The 27,640-nt window shown below is 31.2% G+C and overlaps 1 pseudogene across 1 annotated transcript; it reads right to left on the bottom strand.

The window, feature by feature from the left end:
* Positions 1-778: 778 nt before the first annotated feature.
* Positions 779-2,937, bottom strand: LOC149545867 (GDSL esterase/lipase At4g16230-like; annotated as a pseudogene). Its single transcript, XR_016354303.1, has 5 exons — positions 2,352-2,937; positions 2,165-2,245; positions 1,576-1,796; positions 1,207-1,465; positions 779-1,098 (listed from the first exon to the last, which is right to left on the bottom strand). The product of XR_016354303.1 is annotated as a GDSL esterase/lipase At4g16230-like (transcript).
* Between the last annotated feature and the right edge of the window lie 24,703 nt (positions 2,938-27,640).

The following is a 27,640-nucleotide window of genomic DNA, read 5'->3' as shown; positions in this document are numbered from 1 at the left end:
ATGATTCAATTTTGGTTCTCTTATAAATATAAAGTTTTCCCAAAAAGAAAAAAAGGTTCTCTTATGGTGAGGACTAGAGAACATCAAAAAGGCCTAAGTAATAATTAGGTATTTGTCTTTCCCAAAGAGAAATTGACTCTTCAAAAGTTTCGAGAATAAATTAAAAAATCTTTCTAATGCACAGGGGTGGTCCTTCTCTATTACAGCACCATTTGAAAATAAACTCTATTGGATACTTTAGAAAGGCCTTCTTTAAAAGAGAGAGGTTCAAAACATCATTTTGAGCAATTCCTTAAGAAACGCTCATTATCATGGAAAGTAGAATAATAGAAAGCAAGAGTTTTATTATCCATCTATCAGATTCAACTCATATTTATCATCTAATTTTTCCTAACGAAGAACAATTGAAATTTATTTCTATATAAAAAGAAAGTATACACTAATCTCTCTGTCGAGTGTCCATTGCTGAGGCCCAAGAGGACTTAAAAGAAAAGTCTTAATCGAATGAAAAGAATAGTCCTCTAAAAATCTATCGTTAGTCAAATAAGAAAAAATTACCCTAAAAGTTGAGTTAAAAAGCTCTTCAAATGGATCAAATCCAACGCGTCAAGGTTTAATAAACAAATCTGCACGATCATTAAAATATGACTGTTCTCAAATTTATTTTTCCTATTGTTGTGAATTTTATTATCCACTAAACAAACCCAGAAATTTCCCTAAACCAAACCTTAGGCCTAGACTGAGTTCCTCTTCAACCAATGCAATAATATTGAGAGAATAAATCATAAGACTTGTGTGAACTCAAATTCATAAAGCATAGTCATTACATTTCAGAAAGAGTTTGTGGTTCGTGAATTTGAAAACTCGCTTGTCTTAGCAATAATGTGGAGAGATTAAATGGATACATAGGAGAAGTGTTTCCGTTCCAAATCTGCTCCGAAAAAATGCTATAGGCTTTTTCAGTACCATGAGCTCCATCCCAGTACACATATGCACTTGTATCATTGCAAAACAAATTCGGCGGATTAGTCTTTCCACAGTTCATTTCTGTACCAAACTTTCCTGCTCCACAGCATGCCGACGTAGTGTCACGAAATCCTGCACCCAGAATTTCCACACATTCTTTTCAACGACAAATTCATTAGATTCATACGAAAAATAAAATTGACAGTAATAAGAACCTCCACAAAGAGAGAAACTAATTACCATAGTCTTCACCATTTTGGATCATATCCGTTAAAAGATTATAAGCATTAAATCTGATAATGGTCCCTTCTGTAAGGTTCTCATTAAGCTCAGTCACAAATGAGTTGAAAGCGGTGTTATAGGTCTCAATGAATTTATTCAAGGAGCCGATGCAATCCCCATGGTAAATCTGGATTCCATCAAGTCTTTCCGTAGGAGCACATCCAACTGGTAGAATGTTTAACACAAGGAATTTCCTTGCCCCGCGATTGTAAAGCATCTGTCAAGTTACATAGTAATCATGACTTAACTCTCTTTCTCTGAGACTGGAATGTTTTCACGTTAGCATTGCTCAAAATATCTGTACGCTGATGAATTTGTAATACTTACATTTATGTATTCATCAAATTTGGCCAAGAGCAGAGTGATGAACTGTAATGGAGTAGTTGTGTTTCTGAGAGTATTGCTCGTTACGTAGGAAAGAATATCGTTGGCTCCAGTTATTATTCCTTATAAGGACTTGCTCAAATTCGCTTGTGCAGCTCCAGTTAGACTGTCAGAATACTGCTCCAATAGAAGTAGTTGTTGGCTCATACTGAGAGTATTAACATCTGATTTGTAAAATTCCAATACAACTAATCAGTTCATAGTAGACCTCATCATATCAAAGGGTATAATTAAAGAAAACCCCAAAACTATGACGTTTTTTATTGAAGTACCCGAGACAATTTTACAACAGTTGATAAAAGACGTTATCCACGCATAAAGAGCTATAGAATAACACCCATTAAAATCATCTGGAACAAATTAAATGATACGAGTTCCTTTTTTATCAAAGAATCTGCAAAGAATTATCTAAGTGATTAATTTAGCTGTAATCGAAGACTTCTAACCGAAGACTAAGCCATGTCAGAAATTGTTAAGCTTATATTTCTGTCCTCAGCTTCACATTTTTGGGGTGAAAGAGTAGAGACTTGACCGGCATTTGTTGAATCGAGCAGACTAAAGTTCGCCTTTGGTTGGAGATAAGGAGGGGCAAAAGGAAGCCCCAGATAAGTAGCTGTAATTAACCACAATAAGCTTTATTAAGAGTGTTTCATTTATTTCTACCATATTATGAAGATCTAGAAAGATCATAGAAATCTAGAACAATAAACTATATATACCAACGAAGTCGAAGACGGTGCGTCCATTAGTAAACCGACCAGTTGGGTAGGGGAAAAACGAGATGCCATATGGTGTGTAGTTTGCACGGGCTTGACAGTGAGGAATATAATTGTTATTCCCCACATCTGCTAGGGAATCCCCGAACACATACAAGGCTGGCACGGAAGGCTCTTTTTCGCCTGCTGCAAAACAAATCAGGATGAGCCACATCCCACATAAAACGCTCAGCACTGAGATTTCCATTCTTCTATCCTCCAAATAAAATGAAAACAATAGATTTTAATAGAAATCTATTATTTGTTCATCATGATCTGATAAGGTCCTACTTATTGTTAGAAAGTTGTTGATTAATAGTCTGTGCAGAATTCTATGATTGATACAATGCAAGAAACAATAAATATTTTATGAAAACTTGTTGAATATTTGATTAAAATTAGTTGATGAGATTTGTAGTAGTTGAGCGCCGAAACTCTCAATTTTCTTCAGCGCTTGTAACGAGGCAAAGAATCACGTGATTCATCTGCCTAAATAGAATATGGCTGCTGAATATTTTGCATTCGGTTCGAACTAAACCTGAAAATTGGTTGTAGCGTGAGCGCGAGAATACTGGATGTAAAGTTTCGAGATATATGTAATAGATGCAAGGGTATAGTGATAGTTGCATTAGTCAACCATTTTGACAGTGTGGTGGTACTAACTTCCTTTTCACAATGTAACTCTCTTTTGGTTGGGCGCAAAACATTTAGATGTGATTGTTGTTGAACTCTCAATCTTTGAGCTCGTAGGAAAAAGATATCTTTGTTTCTTCTTTCTAGTTCACAATTTCTCTTTTTCATGTTGCTAATTTAAGAAATCACTATCTTTATTTATCCTTCTCTGTCTTTTCTCAATTTCTCCACAATATTCCAACAACTCCTCTCCATTACCATTTTCTGTCTCTTCTCTCACAGTATTCTACAACTCCTTCCCTTGAGTAGTAGCATTTATTGGGTTTAAGAAACATATTAAATATTTAAATTACATAAAACAAGAATATGAAAAATAGAGGTAGTCAAAATATAGACCATAGTTACCAGAAATGAAAATAGAAAAAGCAATTGCAATGGAAATAAAACAACTGTCTCAAGATCATTTATATATTAAAAAAGAACAAATAATATAGACACAACACATGAATTATGTGTTTCACTCTTGAAATATGTATTACAAATTTTTATATGACAACTAGACTTCAGACATTCAATTCTCACCATCTCTCATGTTATTAGAGGAAACCAAACTACCACTAAGACAAAATGCGTCAGTAAGTTTCGCTCCATCTCTATCCTTCATTAAAACTGTTTTAGGATAATTTCCGTTGAGAATTCCTCCATGATATTCTATATGAATTGGAAATCTGCACAAAGTAGATTCTCTTAATTTTTTGTTTATAATGGAGGAGATATCAACATAGATTCACGTAATATAAAATTATTTAAGAAATCTTAAAGAACACATTTAGAGTATTCGTTTCAAGTTGGCCAAACTTTGGAAAAAAGTTGGCAGCACCTTTCGACAAACACAAGAGCCATCATACGCCCGTTACCACTTACAAGTACCACATCAACACGAGCACTCTTCAACATTTGGTTCTCAAGAAAATATCTCCTCATGAAAAGAAATCCCTTCGTCTTTGCTTCTATAAATAAATAACTTGTGTCGGATCCTCATACTCACTTCAATCTACTGACGCCTACATTGACCTTTGGTTGTAATTATTGTTCCGTCTCTGGCCCTAATGATATTTTCCGTTTATCAATTCATTGTTTTTTTACTGTATTATTTTAGTTAGAACATAGGGGGTAAATGCCTGAATGGCTTAAACATCATACACAAAGGCTTCATTCCTAAAGTAAAAGTGTTAAATAGTCAAAGTTTGACTTACTTTTTCAAGCTTAATTTCTTCCTTAGTGTGTGATGTTTAAGGCTGGCCGCAAATCCCTGATCATATCTTGAAAATGCCCGATGTAAAAGCCTATCATCTATAATAATGTAAGAGTCCTGTTTGACAATTCAACATGTAACATAAGGGGATAAGTAAAAACTAAATCTTAAGAAAGCTTCGAATTCCCCAATCTCATAATTGGCACTTATTTTTTATCAAAGGAACTGAACTATTTTTAGTCAAATGCTAAAAGAAAATGGCACCCGCATTTAAAAAACTGAGTGGACTGGTAGTTACCTACCTCTTTTATCTAAATGGGAAAGGATGTGGGGCTATCCTCCACAGTCCACACAAATTGTACAGTTCATCAATTTAGGAAAAAAAAATTCTGATTTTTTGAAAAAATTGAATTTGATTTTCATTATCTATGTTTTCGTAAATCTAGAGAAAAAAATAAGTTTGACTTTGTTAAAAGACCAATGAATTTAATTCACATTGACAATTTGTTCAATTGTATAAATTGACATGTAATATTTATTTAAAAGTGTTATAACAATATTTTTAAAATTAATTATATACTTTTTAAAAATTAACTCAAAATAAAAAATGTCAAATATGAACTTAGAAACTTTCTTAAGTTACTAATTTGTAATTATTTTATATTTACTAGTATAGATATATTACAACAATCTATCGAAATGATGATAGACATCTATTTTAAAATGATTAAAAATTAATTTATCACAAGTAAATATATTTATAATTTTGTGTATCTCTATTTTGTCAACTTAACTTTTTCTTTTTATTTCTAAAAATGATTATTTATATCTCAAAAATTTACAATTATAGAAAAAAATTTGTGTACTGTTTATTAAATTATTTCTAGAAATCTACTTCATTTATAATAAATATTAGAATATTCACATGTAGATGGTTGTCAAATTTAACATAAAAATTAAATGTTAACATTAACACGCTCACACAATCCTACTCCACCCACCCATTCTACCATTGTAGAATGCATATCAACATTAAGAAAAAATATAGAATTCTCTAAAAATTAAAGGAAATTTGTGTTTATTACAATGGATTATTTTTCTTATTATAAAATAGACTTATTTCAAAAAACTATTTTTGACTTCTCAATATGAATATGATAGTCTTGTGTCTAACTTTCAATATAGAGATGTTTTAGATATTTGAATGTACACATAAACAAACTAGTACTACTGACGAATGACTTAAAGTATTTCTTTGATTAAAAAATATTCTTATTTTTAAATTTATTTTGTGTTAATATTTTTAATTCCTATGAAATGTATTATTGTTGTATATATTTAATTACGAATTATGAGATATAAAATGAATTATTTTTTATACACATTTAAATAAGAATTATGACATATTTTTGGAAATTGTTAAAAAATAATAAGTTTCTTACTGTTTAATAGGTTTGTTTTGTTATTTTATAAATGATTTTCAATTTTCAATTCAATTAGACATCTTGAGTTTCAATTGTCAAGAGGAAGTCAAAAGACTCACAAAGAGCCCATCAAAGATCAAGTCTACCCCATCCCTTTTGATGTCGAAGGCCTTGCACTCAGCAAGACTTGATCCCTAGTGGGATCTTTGTGAGCCTTTCAACTTCACCAATAGACAAAGGGTCCTTTGAAAACTTTAAAAATATTGATAGAGTAAAAGTCTGTTAGGCCTGAAAATTTGATGTAATAGAAAATAATGTAAACATAATAGAAACTTTCTTGTATTTGGTTCAGCAAGATTCATTACATAAATAAAGTAGTCATATAGCAGTTCAACTACTATTTAATAACTACCAAAATTGAAATTTATAATCTAATTCTATAGCCCTAATGATTAATATGTTAACATCCCCCCCTTTGTTGAGAAACATGTGTCTCAACCTTGCAATCTTTTCTTGGAAAATTCCAAAATTAGTTTGTGGGAGTTTTCTGCTTGTTTATGCATTGGAAAGTGGTTAGTGAGTTGTTAAATGAGTCTTGTCCTTAGTAGAATATAGATAGGCTATTTTTAGAGCCTTGATGACTCATTTTGTGACTTTCATGGGGGTCTAGACTAAGAGGCGAAATTGTGGACGGGATTACTATTTTTAACCTGGTTGTTGTCAAAAATGGGTAACATGTGGCATAGTAGTTTTGCTCATGGTTTTTTAAAACCATAAGTGGTTTCCAAGTTGTAAAATCACTATAAAAGGAGGGCTTGGGGAGGCGTTTGTGTAATTGAGTTTAGTTTGCAAGACTGGTGCTAGAAGGAGTCTCTCCAAGTTTGAGTTGTGGTGATGCGCTCCTGTAAGAACTTGCATTGCAAGTGTATTGTAATCATCTTGGTTTGATAATACATTGTGCGAGTTTTGGAGGGTGGGGTTTTTCTCCCGAAAGGGTTTCCCCATGGTAATCATTGTGTTGTATGTTATTTGTTAATTTGATTATGTTATTATGCATTTCTTGAGATCTTTGCAATATACTTTGATTTGCATAATCGTCCTCTCAAGGATTAGCGTAGGAAGCGATTTCGCGCACCTTTGCTTCTTTACACCCTTAATCGGAAAGGGTTACATTGAACTCCACCAAAAACATTTTCTAGTTGATCTGAATAATCTTTTGAAAACTTTTACCTATGGTATGATCTAATATTCATTTGAACTTATAGGGTTCAAACTTTTATACTTCAGCATGTTGTCCATTGTTGGATTTTAAATTTATATAATGAGCCTATTGCTTTGATAGGTCTTAGTGTGAGACTTATTTTGTCTCATTGGAATTAGCACACTTTAAGTGCATAATATCTGAAAATGGCACACATTGGGTGAAATGAACTTGTATTGTTCATGTTACAATTTGAAAGCATCACACATTGGGTGCAATAGAATAACACACATTGGGTGTTATGGACTTGTTTGTCTATATTACAATTTGATAAGAGCACACATTGGGTGCTATGAAATAACACACATTGGGTGTTATGAATTATTCTGTCTTGTTTTATTCATGAGTTTGAATCTAAAATTGATTGGATGTGAATTTAAATTGCCACTTACTTTAACTTGATTCTGAAATTGTCACTCACTTAAATTGAATCTGGCATATACATAATATTCCCTCCCTTGACAGATGAGAGGAAATAAGATTAACAACATGATTTCAAGATAAGAGGTTGCAATTTTAATGTCATAATAATCATAAATTTTATCTCCAAAATCATTTTAAACACATATGATGGGGTATACCAAGAAATATTTGAGACATTGTCCTTGAAATATCATCTTCTGCAAATTTTTCCATAACCATTCTTGTTCCATTTCCATAGACAAGTGATTGAATATCCTCCATTATTCATTTTAAGATACTTTTTTTTTCTTTCTAAATTGATACTTTTGAATTGTTGTTGTTGATTCCTTTTCTACCTTGGAATTTTGAAGAACTATTCAGTAAATATTATTAGGGAGGTTTAATAAGATAAAATATTTCTTCCTCCAAATCTCTCTGACTTATTTAATCAGAGTAACTACTCAAACTTCTCAGAGAAATAATAAGCATCATATTTTGCAACTATGATCAACAAACTAAGAAGAAATTCATACCTCTTCTTTTTAAAAATAGGATGCAGTGAAGAAAATATACCTATCCTTTGTTCCTTGATCATTGGCAAGAATTTAATAAACCATGTATCCAACACATAAAGATAAGCACCAAGCACATTAAAATAATTTATTGTCCTTCTCTATAATTGTAGTTGTCCTTCCAAGGCTTTGCACTTATAAATTCTCTGAGTTCTCTACACTAAAAATCATATAAAATTTCCTTGCTATGTATTCTTGACAGTGTTACCCTACCATCCAAATATTGATCTTCAACAAAGAAATCTCTACCCAAATCTTTAACCATATTACAATTCAAATTATGGACCCAAATCAACTTTTTATGCCTCTATACAATTGTTAGATTTTGTCTTAGTCTTTGATCCTTTTCACACTATCTATGCCAATCTACTTCTCATGTTGATTGCATAGTGCTTGGTAACTCACACCCAAAAAGGTGACGATAAAGAGATCGTTGAAATTTGATCAATCAACAATTTAAACTAAAAACTCATACATTTTTTCTCAAAACTGATTGTTAAATGCAAAATTTCTTTTCTCCATCCAAACCAATTATCATGCAATTCAAAATATTTGATTTCCAATTACTGATGCTTGTGACAAAAAACCCAATAATATTGATATATGAGAGCATTTGAAATGAAATAAATTTATGATATAAAATTTCTAACATAATAAACTCACAAATGCAAACTTGTAGCTATTATCCCTTTTCTATGCATTCATATTGATGGCCATGGCTGCCAACAAAAAGAGAGCTCGTAATATTTTATATTATTATTTTTTCATTGCTCTGATACCATTGTTAGGCTTGGAAATCTAATGTAATAGAAAATAATGTAAACATAATAGAAACTTTCTTGTATTTGAGTCAGCGAGATTCATTACATAAATAAAGTAGTCATATAGAAGTTCAACTGCTATTTAATAACTACAGAAACTAAAATTTATAACCTAATTCTATAACCCCAATGATTAATACGTTAACAAAGTCTTATTTTTTAAATGCACTTTAACAACTAATATAACCATTTAAACAATGACTCCAAAAAGTATGCACGCATTTGAAAAGAAAACCATATTTGTAAAATTTAAAATTAAAATTCTCACTATTAAACGCAATTTAAAAAAAAACTTAAAATTAAAAAAATCAATAATCACCAATAAAGAAATTTCAAATTGCAGGTCTAAGAAATGTCTCTTGTCAATGAATAGTATGAAGTTTTCCCCAATTGTGATCATTAGTAATGAATCGTACCTCTGAACAAAGAGTATATAACATTTAATTATATTCTATTGAAATATTTTGAGGAATAAATAAAGTTTAGGTCTTATAAAACATGAATGAAATTGGAATGGAGTGTAGAGATGCACTATGTGGCGATAAGCATTTAATATTTTATAAATATGACCTTCCCTTTAACAAATGAATCATTTCTTATGACACATATACTTGCCCACTTGTATTAGTATGGTCTGCCAATAACCGATTCATCAATTTAACAAGTGTCACAAGGTACTTTCCTTTAGCTATAGTTAAAGTACATTTTAAATAAAATTTTAAGAAACAATTTATAGCTATAATATTATTTATTAATCGCAAAAGACTATTCATCAAAAATATTGATATAGGTATAATAGTAAAAATATTATATTAATTATAATAATTTAAATATATATCATCTATAGATTATAATTAATCTATTTGATAATTTTTTACTTTTTTATGCTAGAATTTTATTTTATTAATATATATGATCAATAAGAGTGTATATATATATATATATAAAATACATTATATTATCCTTTGATATTTATTTTTTATATTGTCCCTATGGGTTAGGTGAGTTGGTTAGCATTAAGAATTATTTTAATTTTGATGCTAGACTATTTTCTAGTATAAAAAATGTATTCAAACTTTATGGAAGGAGAGTCATTGATTGTTAGATCATCAATTTATAAGAGATGACATTAGTAAACATAGTAGAGCATTAGATTTTACAAACATAAAAAATAGGACCCAAGATAATTATAGGTGCTCTGGGCCTTGAAAAAAGAAATTATAATAAATTTGAAAGATTTAATTAGTCGACATTACAAAAAGAAACCAATAGGGAAAAAAAGCACCACCTGAAAAGGATCCATATCTTGATCATTACAAGATAAAACTAGTCCATATATTTCTTCTGGATGGTATTTGGCATAGATGAAAAGGAAGAACCAAGAGCATAAATGTATATCTTCTTGTATTCTAATACCATCAAATATCTTTTCTAAGGAGAAAAATAATAGTGCAAATCCTCATAAGTGTTGAAAATTTATTAAAAATAAATAGTAATATGTTCTATTTTTAACTTTAAATAGATAAAATTGATATAAGTAATTGAAATAAATTTAAGTTTAAATCTAACTATTGATTAAATAAAATAAAATATATGAAATATAAAGCTAAATGTTCAAAACCTCAATGTTAATGAAATTAATATTTGAATTTAAAAAAAATACAATAAATATTTATAACTTTAAAAATATACAATTAATATCAATCTTAAAGTTTATTATGGTTTGACTATAAATTAATGTTAAAACTAATAACATCATTTTACATACATACATACATAAATACATACATACATACATACATACATATATATATAGAGAGAGAGAGAGATAATAATTTGAATAATGTTAAAGTTTCTCCTCTTGGGATAGTTTAGCAGTTTGGTCTTGGAATTTTATCTCATTTCCATCTTCCCCTATTTTTCCTCATGTCAAAAAAATTCCTATACTTAGAACTTCAATAAAATGGAATCCTCCTAACTCCTCATTTGTCAAGCTTAATTTTGATGGTTCATCTAGAGGGAATCCTGATGAGTTAGGTATGTTAGGATTAAATCATAGACAGAAATAAAAATTACATGCAAATATAACTAATAACAAAAAATAATAGATCACACAGAAAAGAACAGAAGAAACCAAGATTTAATGTGGTTCACCCAATCCCTAGGCTAGGTCCCCCAAACAACAAGTCTGATATTTTTATGATCTAGTGATTACAAGCTAATTACAATCCGTAAACCCTTACAACTCAACATTTCCACAAGAACCAACTTCGCATCACAACTATAAAAAAATCCCTAACCCTAAGCCCTTTTATACAAGTATTAAACTATTTTAGGGTTACAACATGTCGGCCAAAATATTGATAAAATAGGGCCCGAACCCCAAAGAATTTATGAAGTATGTACATTACTTTCCTAATCAGTCACCACAAACTAACAATCTCCCACTTGGGGACTGATCAGGCTCCACACTAAACAACAATCTCCCACTTGGAGACTGATCGTGTACCTATACCGCTACTCCATGGGGCTCCCACTGGATTAAACCACCCTGGACTCTGTTGTTCTTTTATTTCATGTTACATCTAGAAGACCGACCGAAGCTGAAGATGAGTTCAACTTCTCCCTTGTTACTACCTTTGTCAACATATCTGCTAGATTGTCATTTCTATGTATCTTCTCCAGCTTTAACTATCCATCCTCCAAAATTGGCTGAATGAAATGGTACCACAATTGGATGTGTTTGGTCTTTGAATGCAGAATTAAATTTTTTGCAAGATGAATGGCACTTTGACTATCTGTAAACAACTAATTATCCTTCTAAGAATGTTCCAATTCTTCTAAGAACAATTGAAGCCATATCATCTCCTTAGAAACCTCTATAGTAGCAACATACTCTACCTCTATAGTGGATAGAACATTAATCTTCTATAACCGAGAAACCTAGCTCACGGCTGCCCCACCAACAATAAATATATAATCTATAGTACTATGCCTGGTATCAATATCCCCTACCAAATCTGAGTCAACATAGCCCTGTAAATTAGTAGTAGATCCCCCAAAGTGTAGACACTTATTGGATGTTCCTCTCAAATATCTAAGAATCCATTTGACTGCATTCCAATGCTCAATTCTTGGATGACTCATATACTTGCTAATGAATCCCACTACATGTGCAATATCTAGCCTAGTACATACCATAGCATACATCAAGCTTCCTATAGCTAAAGCATAGGGTACCTTGGACATCTTATCCTCCTCTTCTTGTGTCATAGGACACATCTCCTTAGTCAACTTCAAATGACCAAGTAAAGGTGTGCTGACAGCTTTAACATTCTTCATAGAGAAACATTGCAACACCTTCTCTATATCATCAGCCTGAGATAGCATCAATGTTCTATTCTTCCTATCTCTGAAAATCTTTATACCCTGGATTTTTTTTGCCACCCCCAAATCCTTCATAGCAAATGCATGTGCTAACTAGCATTTCAACCCCTTAATATGATCCATGTTAGACCCAACTACAAGCATATCATCAACATATAAACATAAAATAATGTAGTTGTCATCATCCAACCTCTTAAAATAAAAACAATAATCTGAATGACACCTATTATAGCCATGCTCATGCATAAACCTATCAAATTTCAAATACCATTGCCAAGGTGATTGCTTCAAGCCATATAAACTTTTCTTCAATTTGCACACTAATTTCTCCTTACCATTGACCTCAAATCCTCATGGCTAAACTATATATATTTCTTCATCCAAATCACCATGATGGAAGGTTGTTTTAATATCAAGCTGCTCTAAATGCAAATCTTTAGTACCCACAATACTTAAAACAATACTGATAGAAGTCATCTTAACAATAGGAGAAAATAACTCATCAAAATCAATTCCTTTTTTCTATGCAAATTCTTTCACAACTAGCCTGGCTTTAAATATTTTCTTACCTGCTTCCTCTTCTTTCAACCTATAAAACCACTTATTTTGTAAATCCTTGTCACCTACAAGAAACTTCCACAAATCCCATGTCTTATTCTTTAACAAAGAGTCCATTTCATCTTTCATTGCAGACTCCCACTGAATCTCAGTATCCACCTGCATAGCTTCATCATAACACTCAGGTTCACCAGCATCAGTAAGTAAAATTGAATACAAAGAGGGTGAAAAATCTTTCTAGAGATCTAATTTGCCTTGTTGACCATCTAACACTCACTGCTATGTGTGGTATTTGTTGCTGCTATTGTTGCACATCATGAGGAATGGCTGGAACTTCAACTTTTGGAGTATCATTTAGCACTACATAATCATCTTCTTTCTTCTCATGTTTCTGCAATAGATCTTTGTACAACACTTTGTCATTGAATATGATGTCCTTGCTTCTTACAATTTTATGATTTTCAAAATTCCAAAACCTATAACAAAATTCATTAATGCCATATCTAACAAATACGCATTTCTTTAACTTAGCTTCTAGCTTGGTTCTATTTTTAGAATCTATGTGAGCAAAAGCTTCACAACTGAAGGTCTTGAGAAAAGAATAACTCACTTTCTTACTAGTCCATGCTTCCTTTAGAATACCACAACCCAAGGGAGTAGAGGGACCTCTATTAATCAATTATACAATAGTATTTATAGCCTCAGCCCACATGTGTAAGGGCAACCTAGCATGCAACCTCATGGTCCTTGCGCACTCCATTATAGTCTTGTTTATGCGTTCAGCCACTTCATTTTCCTATGGAGTCCTTGGAATAGTTTTATATCTATGAATACCATTAGTGGAGCAATAATCTTCGAATTCGTTACTGCAATACTCACCACCATTATCAGATCTGAGACATTTTAATTTCTTACTAGTCTCATTTTCAACCAAGCATTTCTAGTTCTTAAAAGTTTGAAATACATTAGATTTCTCTCCAAGAAAATAAACCCATACTTTTCTAGTTGTGTCATCAATAAATGTAACACAATAATAAGAGCCTCCAAGGGAAAATACTTGAGCTGGTCCCCATACATCAGTATGCACAAGCTCTAATGTCTCCTTTTTTTTTTCCTTCTCAGTCTTTACAAAACTCACTCTTTTTTGTTTTCCATACATGCAAGTTTCACAGAAGTCCATATTAACACATTTCAGACCTGGTAAAACTTTCTTTGAATGAAGTACTTTCATACCTTTCTCACTCATGTGCCCATGTTTTTTGTACCAAAATGTTGTATCAAAATCTACAGCTGCTATTTGTTCTCCCTGCTCAACTGCAACAATGGTTCCTAAACATTCATTTTTCTCTTAAACAATTAAAGTAGAAGGAACAATATGACCTGTACAAAGATATAAGGTGCCTACTTTCAGAACTTTTGCTATTACAAGGGAACCTTTTGAAACCTTCCAATTTTTATCATTAAAAGTAACTACACAACCCTCATCACCGAGTTGCCCTACTAAAATTAAATTCCTACTCAACCTTGGAACATGTCTTAGCTCATGTAGTAGCCAATGATTCCTATTCTAAAACTTAATCTTAATTTTTCCCTTTCCAACAATCTGACAAGGTTCATTATCTCCCAAATAAACAAGTCCAAAGTCCCCTTGGAAATTAATCAATGAAATAACCTCTATGAGGGGTAGCATGAAATGAAGCATTGAAATCTAAAACCCATGAATCATCAACACTTTCTAAAGATAGAAGCAAAGCATCCTCTTCAGATTTGTTACTTAACACATTTTCCTCCTTGTCTCCATCTAGTTTATCTCCTTCATTTTTCTTTTGATTCCAACAATCTTTCTTTTTGTGCCCTAGTTTTCCATAGTACCAATAGTTGTTTGGTCCTCTCAATTTAGACCTCCTCCCTTTTGACTTTCCTCTTGATTTCTGGAATTACTTCCTCTCTCAGTCATTCTGCCCCTACTTTATGCATTCAAAGCACTTCTAGATGTAGATTTGCCTAAGGATTTCCTATGAGTTTCCTCACTCAAAATAACAACGATCACATCATCATATTTTAGGGTACTAGATCCAAGAATATAATTACTCACAACCATTACCAAGCCATTCTAGCTTTCAGGCAAAGAACACAAAATCAAGAGAGCCCTAGAATTTCTTCATCAAAATTGACACCCATAGAAGATAACTGACTAGTAATAGTATTAAACTCATTTAAATGATCTTTAATAGATCCACCTTCTACCATTTTCATATTAAATAAATGCTTCATGTGAAATACCTTGTTTGAAGCAGAAGACTTTTCATATAGTGTTGCTAGGGTTTTCATCAAATCTTCCGTTGCCTTCACTTTTGTAATATTAAATGCCACTAATGGTGCTAGGCATAATCAAATTATTCCAAGTTCCTTTCTATCCAAAAGATCCCATTCATCATTTGGCATAGATCCCTAATTCTTGGTTTTTCCTTCTAATGGCTTCCATAAATCCTTTTGATAAAGATAGTCTTCCATTTGCATATTCCATAACTAGAAGTTCTACCCATTAAACCTATCAATCCTCAGCTTACCCTCGTCTGCCATAGCTCCCACTTGACTATGAGACTCCCACTCAACTGTGAGACTTTCCTATAGAGGATAATTGAAAAAACAACCTTGCTCTGATACCACTTGTTAGGATTAAACCACAGATAGAAATAACAATTACATGCAAATATAACCAATAATAGAAAATAATAGATCACACAGAAAAGAACACAAAAGACCAAGATTTAATATGATTCACCCAATCCTTAGGCTATGTCCACCAAATAACAAGTCTGATATTTTTATGATCTAGTGATTACAACCTGATTACAATCTGTAATCCTTTACAGCTCAATACTTCCACAAGAACCAATGTTACATCACAACTATAAAAATAATCCCTAACCATAAACCCTTTTATACAAGTATTAAACCACTTTAGGGTTACAACATGTCAGCCAAAATCCTAATAAGATAGGGCCCTATAAAATAAGGCCTGAAAAATAAGGGCCAATTTTTTTTTTGAGAATTTATGAAGTATGTACAATACTTTCTTGATCAGTCACCACAAACTAACAAGGTATTGGGGCTTCTCTAAGAAATCATCTAGGTGAAGTGTTGGCTTTCTATGTAGATCCTATTAGCTCTAGTACAAATAATATGGCAGAATATACTACTTTGTTGGAAGGTTTAATTCTTGCTAAGAGAATGTCTTTTTCTTATTTGCATATTGAGGGTGATTCTTCTATTATTATTAATGCTTGAATTTAAAGGAAAAGTGATAACTAGCATATAAGCTATGTTATTTAGTGAATATGGGGACTCATTGATTCTTTGGACAATTATCTCATATCACATGTTTATAGAGAAGGTAATGATTTGGCAGATTAATTAGTGAATTTTGGATGTAATAAAGTAATTCTAGACTCTCATTCCTGTATTACCTTGTTAGGAAAATTTTCTACCATTATGATGATCATTAAGAATGAATCATCTTAATTATTTCTCAATGTGGGTTGCTAATTTTATTTTATTATGCTTAGTGTCATCATGGGTGCGGTATTTATGCATAACTAGTTATATAGTTTATATGTATAATTAGTTATGGTTATGAGTATGATCTACATGATGTTAATTTTGGGTGCATTAGTTGTTATAATATATCATTAGTAGTTGGTGATTGAGTGGATGGTTTAAGATGAGTTGGTGATGGTTCTAACAGTAAGTTGATATAACATCAAATCAAAGTGGCCTCTATTAGATGTGCTTTCATGCCTTCGTACTTGGAGTTATTATGTGGAGGTAATTAATAGCTTACACATGATGTTTGGATTTCAATTTCCTTTTTGTATTTCAGCTTTTTCTATTTTATTTGGTAACCGTCATGTATCTTTGTAGCATACTTGCTTGTGTGAAATTATGCAAGCATAATTCCCATATTATGCAAGCGTAATTCATCCCTATCATTTGAATCTTTCATATATGTGAGGGATTTCATATCTTCTTGTGTTAATTATCATCATAGCAAAGTTAAGGTTTTTAATGCCTTGAGCAGTAGTCATTATTTTATTGTGGGTATTCTTTCTTTTTCGATAAGCTTTTGCTAGAGGCTTTAACTATGGTTTTGTGTTATGGATTTTCTTAGTATTCTACATTATGTCAGGCCATCCTAGTTCTTTGGTAGGGGTTAGCCATCTAGTAGAGCTCTTTTATGTTTACTCAACATTTCATATGAACTATTATCTTAGAAACTATAGAGTTTTTTTGGAAATTGAATAGTGGGAAATGCCATTTCATGGTTGCATAAAGGATGATATGCTTGCATCTATCTTTTTTTGTGATCACCTGCATATTCACCATAGTATAAAAAGGATCATTGGGCATGACATTCTTTTTCTGTTGGGAAATAGAATAATTTGCCCTTCTCAAATTTTGTCAATATTTTTATCAAATGCTCTAAATTTGCTACAATCTACATTTCATCTTGAGTTGATTGTTAGTAGATTTTTCAAGCCTAGCTTTATGTAGGGAGGCAAGATAGCTAAAGCTTTCCAAAAATATGACCAAAGGGACGATGTTGCTTTAATAGGTTGTCTTTTTCACTATCATACAATTCTTAGCAATCATGGTATTTATATGGTTTTTGAGAGTATTAAAAAGGCTCTTGAAAGATAGTCTTTCCATTCAATTAAAGTTTCTCTATAGTAATATGGGGCACACTTGTCAAGAGACTACGTTAATTGTGTCCATCAAGTTATTTTTTGTATATTAGATATTTTGGAGCATGATTCATTTGATGCTCAATCTTTACATAAACTTATTTCCTCACATATTTTGGCTTCTTCCGATCCCTTCCCCAATCTTATTCTAAAACTTGGATCTTCAAATCCTACAATAGGTTTTATGGAGAATTAAGATGCACAATATGCTATAAAATTTGGCCATTTCTATTTTTTCCCTTTTTTATACATGAAGGTTATTGTCTGTGTGGTATCTCTACAATAGTATGTTCCTTTTTGCTTGATGAAAGTGGTAGGGATTAAATGTGTTTATGTTCTTTGTCAAGATTTTCTTCTTTAGCACCCTTCTAGTTTTGCTCTTCTGTATATTATGTAAAGGAAGTCATAGTCATAGGGATACTATGTGTTTTTGGGATATTTGTATGGTTAAATCAATTTGTAGTTTTAGGATCTTCTCCATATCTCTTCTATCTGATGTAAATTGGAGGCACTAATTTTTAGATTTTACTTTCCTCCCTAGAATAGTTGTTCTTCACTTCTTTTATTCTTTCTCTTGATGGGGACATGAATGCATTTTTTCTTCCTAGTTATTTCTTCAGGGGCTCCTTATGTTGGAATCAGTAGAATTATATATATATATATATATATATATATATATAGACACACACACACACACACACACACACATATACATTGTCAGGTCTACTCGAATACAACTTAAAACAATTATTATTCATCTTTTTAGTTGACTAGAATTGATAAAAAAATCATTAAACTCAATATGCCAAAACAAGAAAATCCTTGATTAGCCAACCCAGCTTGGTAGACACTAACTCTAAAATGACTTTCCTATGTTAACCAAGTGAGCTTAGTTACTGCTACAACTTGGCAAACTTCCTTTGGTAACTGACTGGGCATGATTAACATTGGTTCCATCAAAATTTCATTTGTTAACCAAGTGATCTTGGTTAACACTAAACTTCTACGAACTTCACTTTGGTTCTCCAATGAACTCAGTCAATGTTGCATTTTGAACTCGGTAATTTCTCAAATGCTTGACAGATACAAGAAATTGTCTTCATCACTTGAGCGAGCTTGACATACACTAACTGATAAAGATATGAGATTTTGTGTAACATTAAAGCCAATATACAATTGATTGATTATTTTCAACAATCTATATAATCTTTATTTTAATCTATTTTAAAAATAAAATGTAGAATGAAATTTTATATAATAAATAAAGTAGATAAAGTACCCATGTGGTCAAAACATTCTTGGAGATATCTATCTATCAATCTTTAGATTCATATGTTTATAATTTATGAGCTCTTGATTTTATTTTCAGTGTCACATAATGATTCAAAATGGTTTCCTTGTGAGTTCTTGTTAGTTCAACTAATATTTCAAAATGTTGACCAATAACTTTCTTGCGGCTGCACATTTAAAATAATAACCAAGCTTAAATGAATAAGGTGATTGTAATCATAATGTTGGTTTTTACATATTGAAATCAACTAAAAATGTTGCTACTATAAAAGCCCCATATTCACTAACTTCTAATATTATATTTTTTTAGTTCTTTCAAATTTTGGACTCAAATATATTTAAGTTACATTATAGTAATGCTAGGCTCATAGTAATTGTATAAATGCTAGAAAATGGTTCAAATCACATTTTTCAGCACTTACAATTTTCATTATATCACATATATCAAATCTTCAAAAATGATTTAGAATCTGATGTTAGTTTTAAAATAAGTTATGCTATATCTTAATTCTTTAAAATAAAATAAAAATTGACTAGCCTATTCAAAATTTATCCTTGTTTTCTTAGTGTTTTTAAGATTAAGATTCACAATGATAATATAGAAAATTCATTCAATAGATTCCATTTGAAGTTTCCCTTTAATTATAGTTCCACAACTTTTTAGGGAATGAACTACCTACAACTAATAAGGACTTTTAGGTGCATACAATGGAGTGTAAAATTAATAATTTGTAGAAAAATGTTTAAGAGCCATTTGGACTATCTTCTATACTAGAAAAAAAAATCATTTCTTGGGCTTAATAGTTTAGGAGATGTTGTAGGCTCCCAAATCTTGTAATAAAAATTTAAGCTAATGTGATGAAGATCAAAGAGAAATCAAAGAATTTTTTTTGGTTAACAACATTTCAGATTTATAATATCCTATTAAATATTTATGTCAATGTGATGGTAATTTATACACATTCAACTATATTCACGAATCAATGATTATTAGTCTATTATGTGCAGTCAAAAATATAGATCCTATACATAATATATATAGTATGTACCATCTAATGGAAAAATATAAGTAGTAGCATTCATAATACAAAATTGAAATATTGCATATTTTCTAGATTCCTTTGTGCACTTTGTGGCATTAATGTTTAACATATTATAGCTTTGGATATATTATTTTGCACCTATAAAAATGGAATATAGGGAGATTATTCTTTGTCAATGATAGATACATAAAAAAATACAAAGTAATGAAAGTTGGGTATCGAAATATAGAAGTCAAATTGTTCAATTAAATAGAAATATAGGAAAATACAAAAGCCGCTTGAAGATGCTTAGGGGATAAATCTTGACACCTACAAGTTGAATGTAGAAAGTCAAAATACCTCTTTAGATAATAAATTTTCAATTTGATACCTCCAAACAAATAAAATGAAATGAACTTTATTCCCATCATTGTTTAAAAAACTATAATAAATGTTAAATTGCCTCTTTAGAATTCACCGCATCCAAGGAAAATAATAATAAATTTCAAGGAAAATGGCCCAATTTCTATGAACATGAAGTTGTAATTGACCCTAAAGCCACCTTGCATTAGCAAAAATGTCTTCAACTACAGAGACTAGACTTCTCATTAATTTGAAGAAAATCCATGTAATTTGAGTGACACATAAAATCCTTTATCTTAGATTTTTAGTAAGAGACATTGGCAATATCTAGACCATAATTAGCTTGACATTAAATATGAAATACACAAATAAATAGTGTAGCTTTTATTTGAAATCAATATAAAACAATCATCATTTGTGGACTTCATGTTCATAGGTTATAGAAGAGAAATTGTTATCCAAGGTCCAAATGTACATATAAAACTTTTTAGTACTCATCAAATATATGTAAACATGCATTGATTAGATCAACCAATATCTAAAACCTTTCTATATTACTATCCTAGGTCAAATAAACTTTGCTTAAATGTAAATTAAAGATGAAATATCACAAATTCAATCATTGACACAAGGATTTAACATGAAACTCAATTTTAGAAAAGCCATAATAACATGCTACCAATTTTCATGCTTCTGAAATGAGCTCTATGACGAGCCAATCTTGCAAAAAGTTACAATACACATTGTTAAATACAACCTAGTTAGAGAATTTGAATCACCTTGTTAAAAGTGAGCCTTGTTAAAGGACTTTAGAGAATTCCATTAGAATGTCACCCTATTAAAGAATTTACTGATGACTATTAGGTCAACCTTAATTGAAAGGATTTATCTAGACTAATATTATTGTTAGAGTGTAACAATAGGACTTGATCTAATAACAAAATAACTCACTTGAAAATTTCAAATTGCTAATTGAGCTCTCCATTCTTCCTGACATTCATTCCACTTTTTCTTAGATTGCTTGCTCATCCTTCAATCCTTCACATCCTTAAGCTTTCTTTCCTAGTATGTAAACTATAGATTCATTCTTTCAGCCTCCATATGAAGAAACAACTCTGGAATTGGACTTGGACTTCTCTCCATCATTCTTACTTTGCTTTTGACCTTGTATTTCCTTAAATAGAGAATTCTTATCTTTTGTCAAATAATCTTGATTTTCCATCTCAAGGTTAGGTTAGATTCATTGAATCTTCTTTTGTTTCCATTATGTTCCCTCTAGAAACTTCTCTTACAATTCTCATTAAATTTTCCTTAAAATGGTTTATCTTGAATCCTATGTCACCAACTCATAATTCTTATCTTCAACACACTTCCACCAACTCAAGAAATCAACTTCTTTGGCTCAAATTCATCAAATATTCATTCAAAATATTTATGTTGTCACCCAAAAATATCATGCTATCACTCGGCAATAACTATCTTTTGATGCTCAGTCAACAAAAGGTTTCTTGGCATGAACCAAGTCTTGCTTGGTCATTACTTTAATTTTCTAACATTCAACACATACTGTATTTTGCTAATGCTTAGGACATACTAAACTTTTCTCAGCCTCAGTTAGAATGAATTTTCTTCTTGGCCTACACTATATGTTCTGTCAATCTTGGCAAACATATTATCTTGTATAGACTTATTCTTGTGTTTTATTAAGTATCCTTCCATTGTATCCTTAGGTAGATAAACAATAGACTATATCATCAAAGCCTTATTTGGTCTTAGTGCTCCTTTAATACACCACATAACTCAACATTTCTCTATGTACTCTTGTTATCCTTTCTTTTCTACTCTTCATCAATCAATCAAATGATAGAATTTTGACCAAAGTTAGCATTTATCTTACTAGAAAGTAGTGGGTTTGACATCAATGACAAAATAATTATTGTTCCCATGATATGTTTCTATACTTCAACAATCTTCTTTTTCAACAATCTCCCTCTTTGGCATTGATGGAAAACCAATATCAACAATAATACCAAAAAGAAAATAACTTTTATTGAAATCTCTCTTCTTGATATTTAGTCCAAACTCTTCCTGTTAAACTCTCCCTGTTTATTTGATAACTCTCTCTCTCTCTCTCTCTCTCTCTCTCTCTCTCTCTCTCTCTCTCTCTCTCTCTCTCTCTCTCTCTCTCTCTCTCTCTCTCTCTCTCTCTCTCTCTCTCTCTCTCTCTCTGTGACAACAATTTCAAAGACCCATCATGTTTTCATATATATATAAAATTCATTTTTTCCTTGATAAGGTTCTCCCTCTATCACCTTTCTTATGAGTATAAATATTCTATTTCAGTTCCTTCTCTACTTTACAAAGTTCCTAAGGTAAGATCCACTACATCGAGTTGTAAACTATGTCATTCAACTCAGTTGATGCAGAGCACTACCATTATTTTTTAAGTAGCTTGAGATAGGTTTATCACCCCTAGCTTACCTCTAAGATATTCATGTGTGTCTTTAGGTAAAGTTTTTCTAATTATATCAACTATCTGCTCCTTTGTATTCACATATTCCATTCTCACTTCTTTGTCCTGAACCAAATCTCTCAAATAATGATATTTGATTACAATGTGCTTTGTATTTGTGTGTATTACATGATTCTTAGATATTTTTATAACACTTGTATTCTTACAGTAGATTACAATAGGTTCAATGATTTCTTCCTTCATTCCTTTGAGTAACTGTTTGATCCACACCACATTTGTACAATTCACTACAATAGTCACAAATTTAGTAGTAGATTGTAAAATACAATTTTGTTTCTTGCTAGTCTAGGAAACTAGTCTTTTTCCTAAGAAAATGCTCCACCACTTGTGCTTTTCTTGTCATCAATATTTCCAACCTAATCAACATTTTTATAGGCTCTCAAGTCAAACTTGTCACTCATCTAATAGTATAGACCATAGTCTTTTATACTTTTTAAGTATATCATAATCCTTTCAATATCTATTAAGTGATTCTCATTAGGGTTTGTATAAAATCATGCAACAATCCCAACAACTAGTGCAATATTAGTTTTTCTATGAGGTACATATTGCAACTTTATAATCATAGACTTGTACAATGTTTGATTTACCTTAGGAGAATAATCAACTTGGATAGTTTATGTTCTATCACCATGGGAGTACTAACTGGTCTTGAATCATCCATACCAATAGTCTTCAATATTTCCTTTACATACTTGGACTGAGTAATGTAAATACCATGTTTCATGTGATATACTTGTAATCCAACAAAGAACTTTATTTTCCCAAACATAGACATCTCAAATTATTTCATCATTTTATTTGCAGATGTCTTGCATAATGTATTTTTGTCCTCCAAATTCGACATCATCAACAAATATTTCAGCTAGTAAAATTCATTTACCTCCTTTTGTCTTCAAGTATAGATTGGTGTTGTCATCAGTCTTCTCAAAACTAATCTTCTCAAGATAATTATGTAGTATTTCATACTATGCTCTGGGAGCTTCATCTAAAGCTTTGTACAATCCACACACCATGTTTCTTTTGTTTGGATCAAAAATTCATTTAGCTTGTTCAATGTAAATCTCCTCTTCTAGTATACCATTTAAAAATGCTAACTTAACATCCATTTGATAAAATTTGAATCCATTATAAGCAGAATAAGAAAGCATGGTTCTTACTCCTTCCAATATTTTAACTAGGGAAAATGTCGCTCCATAATGAATTCCCTCTTCTTTTCCATAACCTTTGTGGACTAATCTTTCCTTATTTACCATTCTCATCTAATTTGTTTTTCTATACACCCACTTTTTCCCAATAACATTCCTGTCCTCTAGTCTTTGTACCAGTGTTAAGGTTTTCAACTTCTCAATCTAATCAATTTATTCATTCATGGCTTAAATCTAGTCTTCATTCTCTAGTGCATCCTTCACTATTTTAGGTTTATCTATTCTTAAAAAACATGTTTCATTTCTTAATCTTAATCTTCCTTTTCATTGGTTCATCCTCTTTTCCTCCAATGATTTGCTAAGTAGGATGATGTCTTCTAACATATTTTGATAATCTTGGCTGTATTCTTTTTTCTTCAAAAATAGGTTGTTCATGAAGTTCAATCTGAAGTTCACTGTGTATTTCTCTATAAGGTAACTTGACATTCCTTTCCTATAGACTGATCTTGACATCAAACCATGTCTTGACTGTTGAATGTAACTCGACTCCTAAATGTAACTCAACTCTTGAATTTAACTCAACATCCACTGTATGTGACTTGGTAGTTACTAATTCTTGTTGATTAGTAGCTTGGTTCTCAGTATCATTAGTAGACATTCCTTTACAGTAGTACATAAAGCTTTTGTAATTTTTTAAGTTCCTTCTTTTGTTCATCTTCATGTTTTTCTATATATTCATCAATTTTTACATCAGCACTTTCCACAACTTTGTTAGTGTTAGTATTTAAACACTTATAATATATACTTCTTGCATAATACCCTAGGAATATACCTTCATCACTCTTTGCATCAAGTTTACATTTTATGTTGTCCTTTAGAATGTAACACCTACTCCCAAATACCTTAAAATGTCTGACATTGGGTGAGTATCCATACCATAATTCAAAAGGTGTGAAATTTGTACCTTTCTTAGCTTGTACTTGGCTCAAATTCTAGGTATCTATACATATATATTCTCTCCAATATTTTAAGAAATAATCTTCTCCATCATTTGTGTTCTAGCATAATCCATCATAGATCTATTTATCCTTTTAGCTATCATCACAATCCAACATAATTCATTTGATGTAAACTCTCCACCTTTGCTAGTTCTGAGACATTTTAAGCTTTTGCTAGTTTTATTTTCAACTCTTACAAGATACCACTTGAAAATTTGAAAACTATCATATTTCTCTCTCAAAAATATCACTGTCATCATTCTATTGAGTAGTCATTAACAAATAGAATAAAATACTTATCACGTTTTTGGCTTTGCACATCAATTGGTCCACATAGATCGATATGAACTAATTCCAGAATTTCATTTGAAGTATCAATCTTAGTCTTAAAACTAGACTCTGTCACCTTGCCAAACTAACATTGTTTGCAAATCACATTACCAAGTTTCTTCAATTTTGGTAAACCTATGACTCTTTTCATCTTACTGATACTAATCAATTTTTCAAGATTTACATGACATCATATTTTGTACCATAGCCACACATCTTCAAATTATATAACAAAACAAGTTGCTTCAGTCATGTCAAGATAAAATAGATTGCCTCTTGTTTGATCACCACTTCTAATGAGTCCTCCATCAACATTATAGATCTTGGCCTTCTTGTGTTCAAATTCAAATTTGCATCCAGAACTATTCAATTGTGATACAGTCAATAGATTATAGATAAATCCTTTCAAATAGAGCATTGTCACAATTTATCCTGTCCATCAATTTTATTTATCCTTTGACTTTTATTATACATGGTGTATCATTACCAAATCTAGCAGTCTTTTCATTATAATTCTCAAGGGTTTTGAGCTTGCTTTTGTTTGCAATCATGTGATGAGAACATCCACTATCAATGATCCATCTGTCACTTTTGGTCACATAGGATACTAATGCAATTGCCTCATCTTCATCTTTCATGGAAACATAGACAACTTCATCATAATGATAATTTGTTTCATTATTAGATTCTTCTTTAGTAATGTAGCAAGCTTTCTTTCCCTTGTCTTTATATTCTATGTTACTTTGATCTCTTCTACTTCTATATTTGTCTCTATTTCTATTTTTTATCTTCTCATGACATTTTGCTACAATATGACCAACTTCATTATAATTAAAACATATGATAGGTAACTTGCCTTTGTATTTTCCTTTGCCTCTATGAAATCTTCTAGCCACCAATGCTTCAAGTTCTTCTAGATCTTCATTATCTATTTTACTATCACTAGAAACATGGTTGACCTTTTTCTTTCTCTTATCTTTAGGTTCTTTGAGTATAACTTGAGCTTTGAAAGTAGAGTCAATATTCTCAGATTTGAAATTGTCAAAATTTAAAAATTCAAAAGAGGTGAGTCTGCCAACCAGTCCTTCAACGGCTAGACCATTAACAAGAATACATTTTAGTTCTTATATAGAAGAGACTCAAATAACATAGATAGGCAATAGGGTTCTTAATACTTTTTTGATCACAATCTCATCTTCAATAATTCCATTTGATTCCCTAATTTCATTTACAACATCTTTGACTCTTCCATAATACTGGGTTATAGTTTCACCTTCTTGCATTCTCATATCATCAAATTTTCCTCTTAGACTTTTCACCTTGGCTGTCATCACATTCTTGTCTCCTGCATACATTTTTTGTAGAGCATCCCACATTTCTTTAGCATTAGTATATTTTTTTATGTCATCAAACTCTGAATATTAAAAATATTTAAGTCCACCTAGATGAAGCCTCATTAAATGTTACCATGCAAGAAAAATTTAAGTCGACATATTTAGTGGTTATAGTTGACTATTAAAAATATTTAAGTCCACCTAGATAAAGCCTTATCAAATGTTACTATGCAAGAAAAATTTCCTTGTTTAGCTTGTACACCTCCTTTCTTTATAACTTGATCTTTAGCTTTAAGAACCTTCAAACTATTTTCGTCACAAGCACCCAAAAGCTCTATTACCAATTGTTGTTATAATTTAGAATAAATTAGAGGGGGCCTAAATTAGTTATCCAATATCCAAAAATACATATAAAACTTTTTAGTACTCATTAAATATTTATGTGCATGCATTGATTAGATCAATCAATATCTCAAACCTTTGTAAATTATTGTCCTAGGTTAAATGAACTTTGCAAAAATGTAAACATGAAATAGCACAAATTCAATCACACAATTTGACACAAATATTTAATGTGGAAACCCAATTTGGGAAAAACCACTAGTAACATGCTACCATTTCTCACTCTTTTAAAGTGAGCTATGTGAGGAGCCAACCTTGTTAAAGGTTACAATACACACTTTTAAATGTGACTTAGTTAGAGGATTTCAATCACCTTATTAAAAGTGAGCCTTGTTAGAGGACTTTAGAATATTCCAGTAGAATGTTACCCTATTAAAGGATTTACTCATGACTATTATGTTAACCTTAATCCAAATCATTTATCTAGACTGATACAATTGTTAGAATGTAACAATAAGAATTTATTTTATAACAAAACAACTCACTTGCAAATTTTAGATCTTTGCTTCATCTCTCCATTCTGCTTGGCATTCATTCCTCTTTGTCTTGGATTTTTGTTTCACCCTTCAAGCCTTCACATCCTTAAGCATTCTTTCTTACTATGGCAACTTCAGTTTCATTCCTTTGGCATCCATATGAAGCAACACCTCTAAACATAGACCTGGACTTCTCTCTTTCACTCTTACTTTGCTTTTGGCCTTATATCTCCTTAAATAGAGAATTTTGATCTTTTTCTTCTTAATCTCAATTATCCATCTTAGGGTTAGGTTAGATT

Source organism: Cupressus sempervirens, chromosome 7, assembly GCF_028749045.1.
Source record: "Cupressus sempervirens isolate cs-2001-9-10 chromosome 7, ASM2874904v1, whole genome shotgun sequence".
NCBI lineage: Eukaryota > Viridiplantae > Streptophyta > Pinopsida > Cupressales > Cupressaceae > Cupressus > Cupressus sempervirens.
This window is presented reverse-complemented; position numbering and strand designations above follow the sequence as displayed.